General features: G+C 46.4%; 1 pseudogene; it reads left to right on the forward strand.

Annotated features, from left to right (window-relative positions):
- The first annotated feature begins 1,049 nt into the window (after positions 1–1,049).
- Positions 1,050–6,486, forward strand: part of LOC123088358 (putative disease resistance RPP13-like protein 3) — an 8,344-nt pseudogene continuing 2,907 nt past the window's right edge.

The following is a 6,486-nucleotide window of genomic DNA, read 5'->3' on the forward strand; positions in this document are numbered from 1 at the left end:
GGGTATATCTCGTTTCGTTTTTTTGCTTATGATAGTCTCCAACTGCTACAACGTCATATATTATGGTATAGAGGGAGTATTTTTAAGGGTTCCATAGATCATGCCTTGACAATTAAAATAATTGGACGGTTTATAGCGACGTGAGACCGTAATTACTGAGCCATAAGAATGCTTGATTATGTTTTGAAAGAGGTGGAGTTTGAAAGATCAAGCATCCACTACAGTAATTCTAAAAATTAAGGTTGGTGGTTTTGAGGATAAATATCTTGTGTTACTTGTGCTAGATGGTAGAATGAAAGTTGGTAAATTTCAATCTACCAAATATAATGCTTTAAAAAGGCTATCATACGAGATTGAAAAATATGCCTCTAGCGATAGCAGGGCAAAGGAAATTCAAATTAAGTCAGTTTTGCAAGCTCTTCATGCGTATGCCACCCGAAACCATCTTAAATGCAGGAGTATCACCCAACATGCGTTCATCCATTGACACAAAGTTAGACACAGGGCTCCAAAGAGTTTTTCTTATAATAATTGGATATGTATATATATTTTTTTGCGGGGGATATGTATATAGTTTAAGGTTCTATTGTCCAACAATCGTACCCTCGTCTTGTTCAAGCTGAACAATTCTCTTATTTCTATGTTTCCCATTAGCAATTGAATGAAAAAACTGAGTATTACTATCCCCCTCCCTGAATTTCTTCACTTTATCCCATTGGGCCCATTTAATCTCCTCCTCTCTTAACAACTTAGCAAACTCTCTTCGGCCTCCCGTTTCACATCACGATCACTTCAGCCTTAATGTCAAGTCCACCAATAAGGTGAAGAAGTTTTTCCTTTGTTAACCCTATTCTCATCTCAATCCATCATCAATCGGTGGCAGAGACGAACATGCCATGTCCACAGCCGGTCATGTGCTCTTAGTTGTTTCTCCTCCTCCTCCTTCTCCTCTTTGAGTATATATGCAGGGGTGCCCCAGGACAGGACATTTCTCTCCTATATTGTGTCCGTATGGTGCCTACCAATTTCTATGCTAGCTAGCTCGTATACGCGCACGCCTATGCTTGCTTGGTCCGGATGGTGTGGGGGAAGTAGTTCATCATTGTGTAATACCCTGGTGCACTCTGGTGCCAAGTGCCATTGCACCTGTATGAACAAAATAATTTAATAATTGAAATTTTTTCCTTCAAACATATCAAACTTTTTTGAAATCAAATAGTATAATCAAATATTGTACTGCTATAAAGATTCGCCAAGGAGTGATTTCAATTATATCCTCGATGAAAAAAACAAATCGAGCACTATATAAAAGTTACTGTTCACATTATAGTGTTCATCTCCTACTATAAGTAGTACCCAAGCGTCGCCTTTTCCTCTCCAACGCATCTTCGCTCCATTCAGCCGCTCATTTCTTCACAACAGAGAGGCTAGTGACGCACACTGCTCTACTTCGGTATACTAGGGCGCCGCCTCCGGCACCTGCCGCTGCCGCTGTCTCCCACCTCGCCGTGCGCCTCCTTTGCGACATCCTCCGTCCTCACGGAGCTGTGCATCCGACATCCCCCACTGACGCGCCACCCGGCTCGCGGAGCTGCACCTCGTCCCGCTCCTTGGTGTGGCCGGCAACCTGCACGACTGCTCGCTCTGACTGCATCGCCCTGCAGGTGATTTAGGGGAAGGGGTGGTGCTGGACATTTCTGAAACTTGGTCTGTACAAATCCAGGTCTGTTTCCCTTTGCTGTTTTTCGAAGATCATTGGAGATTTCCAAACCTGATTTATGAATCTTCTGAAAGTGCGTTTTATACTTCCTTTTGGAGATATCAAAACATGCGATTGATCTTTTTTATAAGTTCGAGTTTATTGTAGCACGCAGCACACGGTTTTAAAATCTCAAGATTTCCAAATTACTTTGTCAGAAAGAGTTTTCAGAAAAGGAATGCAAAATTTTCCCAATATTTGGTGCAAATTTTTCCAACAGGAACTTCAGTTATTCTGAATGCTCATGCCATGCATAACTAATTTGAACTGGAAACATTTTCCAGTACTCATACTCAAGTAGTTCTTTTGCTTCTTTTCTCAGATCCTCGGGAAAACACCCTCTGATCTCCTCTACACATCATTAAGAGCGACCGTGCATCCCTGCAATTACTTGATTAGTAGGACACAGGTACTGAACGCCTCTACAGTCGTGTTTGCAACACCCCTCGATCAATCGGTGACGGAGGAGAAGAGGCTTGCCGGAGATGGCGGATACGGTGTTGAGCATGGCGATGTCCATGCTGGGAGGCGCCATCAGCACGGCCGCCTCTGCCGCCACCGCGGAGATGAGCCTCCTCATGGGTGTGCGCAAGGACATCTGGTAAGTTCCCGTTGCTTCTTTTCTTCAGGCCGTTTCTTACTGATGAGTCACAAGAGCTCCTCTTGCCTAGTCCTTTTCAGTCACAAATACCCTGTCATTTTCATTCAGAACAAACAAATTAGCTAGGATAAAAAATGGAAATAAATCGGAGAAAAAAGTAACCAGTAAAAAAATATTCACCTGTAAGTCTTTACTCCTACCGGTTCTAACATCGAATTGCCATCCAGTAGCCTCCATTTCATTATAAACCTCAGTTCCCCTTTTTGAGCGGAAACTGGTTAGGTGAGGCCTATGAATGCTTGAAACAACACCAATCATTTTACTTCAACTATTAGCATTACAAAACTTACATATGTAGCATGGCCGAAAATATGTTTAGGAAGGTAAAAACTTCGTCAAATATGGCAGCATATTACAACTTACCGGATATCAAAAATTGTTGTACTAAGTTTCATTTACGGCCCTTGTTTTCATAGGTTCATCAAAGATGAGCTAAAGACTATGCAAGCATTCCTGGCAGCTGCTGAAGCAACAAAAAACAAAGACATGCTACTGAAGGTGTGGGCAGAGCAAGTAAGGGACTTGTCCTACAATATTGAAGATTGCCTTGGTGAATTCATGGTGCATGTGGCAAGTGAAAGCTTGTCACGGAAGCTTATGAAGCTCAAAGACCGACATCACATCGCTATGCAGATCCATGATCTCAAATCAAGAGTCGAAGAAGTGAGCAGTAGGAATGCCCGTTATAACTGGATCACAACCAAGGCCGCCAACACCGTTGATGAGTTGAAGTCCAACATGGAAGATGTTCGCAAGCACTCGGGTAGCAACATTGATGAGGCAGAGCTTGTGGGCTTTGTTAAGCCTAAGGAGGAGTTAACTCAGATGATAGATGTTGACTCCAGGGATGGTCTTCGCAAGGAGATATGTGTTGTTGGCATGGGTGGTTTAGGAAAGACCACTCTTGCACGGAAGACATATGAAAATGAAGATACTTTGAAGAAATTTTCTTGTCATGCTTGGATCACAGTATCACAATCATTTTCCAAGACAGAGATGCTCATGGATATGATCAAACAGTTTTCTGATAGTGATTCACAATGGAGATTCTTGGATGGTTTTGAAGGCAAGACAGGGCGAGCAGAAGACCTCTCCAAGTACCTCCCAAATCAGTTAAAGGATAGGAGGTACTTTATTATTCTTGATGACTTGTGGAACATTCATGATTGGGAATGGATAAAAGATTTTTCCCTTCCTAGTAGTAACGAGAAAGGTAGTCGGATAATAGTAACAACACGAAATGTTAGCTTAGCTCAGCATATTACTGCTAATGAGTTGATCTACCACCTTAAACCCCTAGACTCACTTGATACCACAAATTTGCTACTGAGAAAGAGTAGAAAAGGATGAGAACTTGAAGAAGATAGTTGAAAAACTAGTTAAGAAATGTGGGTGCTTACCGTTGGCTATACTCCACTCTCACGTGAGCAGTGAGGTCGCCTCTCTCTCGGCCCCCGCGTCGCCTGACCGGGCGACTCGGGCGGCGGCTAGGGTTCCCGAGCGCCGCCTCCCCCACCCCTCCTATCCCTCCTCGTCGCCACCTGAGGTGGTCGCTGGGCAAGCCCGCGCGGCCGCCAGTGACGGTGGCGGCGAGGCCTTCGTCGTTCCTGCAGCGGAGGATCTGGATCCCAGGGGCGGCGGCCCCTGCCGGCGTGGCGTCGCCGTTCTTGCCCTGAACGGCGCTCGCGGAGGGCTCTGGCCGGCGTCTTCGACTGCGGGGGCGCTGGGGGCGTCGGCGGCCGATGGCTACAGCGTGGAGGCCTCCTCTTCCTCGCTAGATCTGGAGGTTTGCCGCCCCCAATTCGCTCCCTCCCCCTCTGCGCTTGGTTTCCCGCGGCTAGTCGCTGGATCCGGTGGAGTTTGGGGCTGGTGTTGCAGATCGGGACCGGGGGAAACCCCTGGCCGGGTGGTTCGGCCCGGCATCGATGTCGGCCTTGGGCGACGTTTCTTTCTTGGAGGCGATGTCGTGGTCTCCTTCTCCCCACCTCCGTTCCCTCTCCCGGGTGAAAACCCAAAATCCGGCAGGATTGGGCAGCGGCGGCGCCGTGTGTGTCGTTCCCTCCATGGAGGCGTTGTCTGGGGAGTGTGGTTTCGGGCGTAGGGTTGCTGAAGGTGGGGTTTTTGGCCGGCAGCAGGTGCAATGCCTCTCGTTGTCCCGCTGTCCGCCTCTCTGTTGTTGCTCGGCGGCTTTCCTGCAGCCTTCTGACGTTCTTGGCGCGTGATGGTGTGGCCGGCTTGGTGTTTGTCCCAGCAGCATTCCTCCTGTGTCTTTGGCGCCTGAGGGTTGCGGTCATCGGTTTATGCTAGTAACCTCTTGTAACTAGCTCTCTGATGTGTTGTAAGTTCAGAGTGCCCCTTGTATCTTTTGGGCTTTCCTTGTTTTCTTGTTTGCTTGGAGTTGTTCTAGCGTAGGTGGTGGTCGTCATTTGGCGTCATGGTGGCGTTGATGGCGAAGGAGCCTGCCAAGGTTGGCACTTCAATCTGCTTGGAGATGGACCAGTGGAAGATGGTGGAGACGGCACATGTGAGTGCGTCAGACCGGTTTATGCCCCAGACCCGGTATGTGGCTAGGCTGGGGATTCCGGCTTTCGATGTTAGGATTAGGTGAGTGGTCTGGGTAGTGGCCCAGCTAGCACCCCTTCATCATATGGATAGGAGTAGCGGCATATGTTGCCTAGATGGTGGATTCAGGCTTATTGTTGTAACACTTTGTAAGGTCCTCGAGAATAATCAATAAAGTGGCCGTATGCATCTCTCAGATGCAGAGGCCGGGGGTCATCCTCCTTTTCTAAAAAAAAGGAGGTATCCTTGCCACCAAAAACGTACTAGAGTGGCCAGAAGTCTATAACCAACTCCCAGCTGAACTCGAGAACAACCCTAGGCTTGAGGCATTGTGGAGTATGGTTACTCTGAGTTATAACCACTTGCCATCTCATCTTAAGGCATGTTTTTTTATACTTAAGCATCTTCCTTGAGGATTACGAAATCCAGATGAGGCGACTAGTAGAAAGATGGATTGCTGAGGGGTTTGTTAAAGCCAGGACTGGGGTGAACACCGAGGATGTGGCAAAAGGTTACTTTAATGAGTTAATCAACCGAAGCATGCTTCAACCAGCAAGGGTGAACATAGAAGGAGTTGTTAAGAGTTGCCGAGTCCATGATATTGTGCGTGATGTCATGGTCTCAATTGCTAGAGATGAAAATTTTGTGTACTTGGTAGGAGATGATGTAACGAGTGCCATAGAGGAAAACTTCCGCCATGTATCGTACCATGGCAGGAAGTGCCTAAATATAGGTATAGATTGGAGCCATGTTCGGTCAATAAGTGTGTTTGGTGACAGACCTGTGGAGCTATCGGCTTCACTTTCTTCACCTGCCCTCAGGGTGCTTAGGGCTTTGGATCTTCAGGATGCAAATTTTGGAATCACACAGAAAGATATCAATTATATAGGGTCACTGCACCACTTGAAATATGTGAACCTATTTCGTGCTGAAGGTCTCAGAAATATTTATAAGCTTCCAAGATCCATAGGAAAATTACACTTCTTGCAGACACTAGACATGAGATGCACCTATATATCAAACCTACCAAATGAGATCAGTAACCTTCACTGCCTCCATAGCCTCCGGTGTACAAGAACAGCCTACTACCATTATTTTGACCGAGATAGGCCCACAAAATGCCTGAGGAACATACTAAGTTTGCCCATGACACTCGCACCTTTAGTTGATCCTGATGAGGGTGCCAATAAAATTTCTGAGCTACACATGGCCAATTATAGCTATTGTTTTAAGTCAAATGGTGTGAGGATACCGAAAGGATTCAGCAACCTTAAAGTTCTAGATGTACTAGAGGTTGTGGATGTGAAAAGAACAAGCAGTAAGGCATTTAAAGAGTTGGGAGAGCTTATAAAGCTTAGTAAACTAGGACTGGTAACAACTGGGGCCACCGAGAAGAAGTGCAAGATACTCTCTGAGGTTATTGAGAAGCTATCTTCCCTCGGTTCTCTTTGTGTGCAAGCTGATTACTGGGCTGGCTCGGGTGGAAAACTTGATTGGCTGCATT

This window comes from Triticum aestivum, chromosome 4A (genome assembly GCF_018294505.1).
Source record: "Triticum aestivum cultivar Chinese Spring chromosome 4A, IWGSC CS RefSeq v2.1, whole genome shotgun sequence".
NCBI lineage: Eukaryota > Viridiplantae > Streptophyta > Magnoliopsida > Poales > Poaceae > Triticum > Triticum aestivum.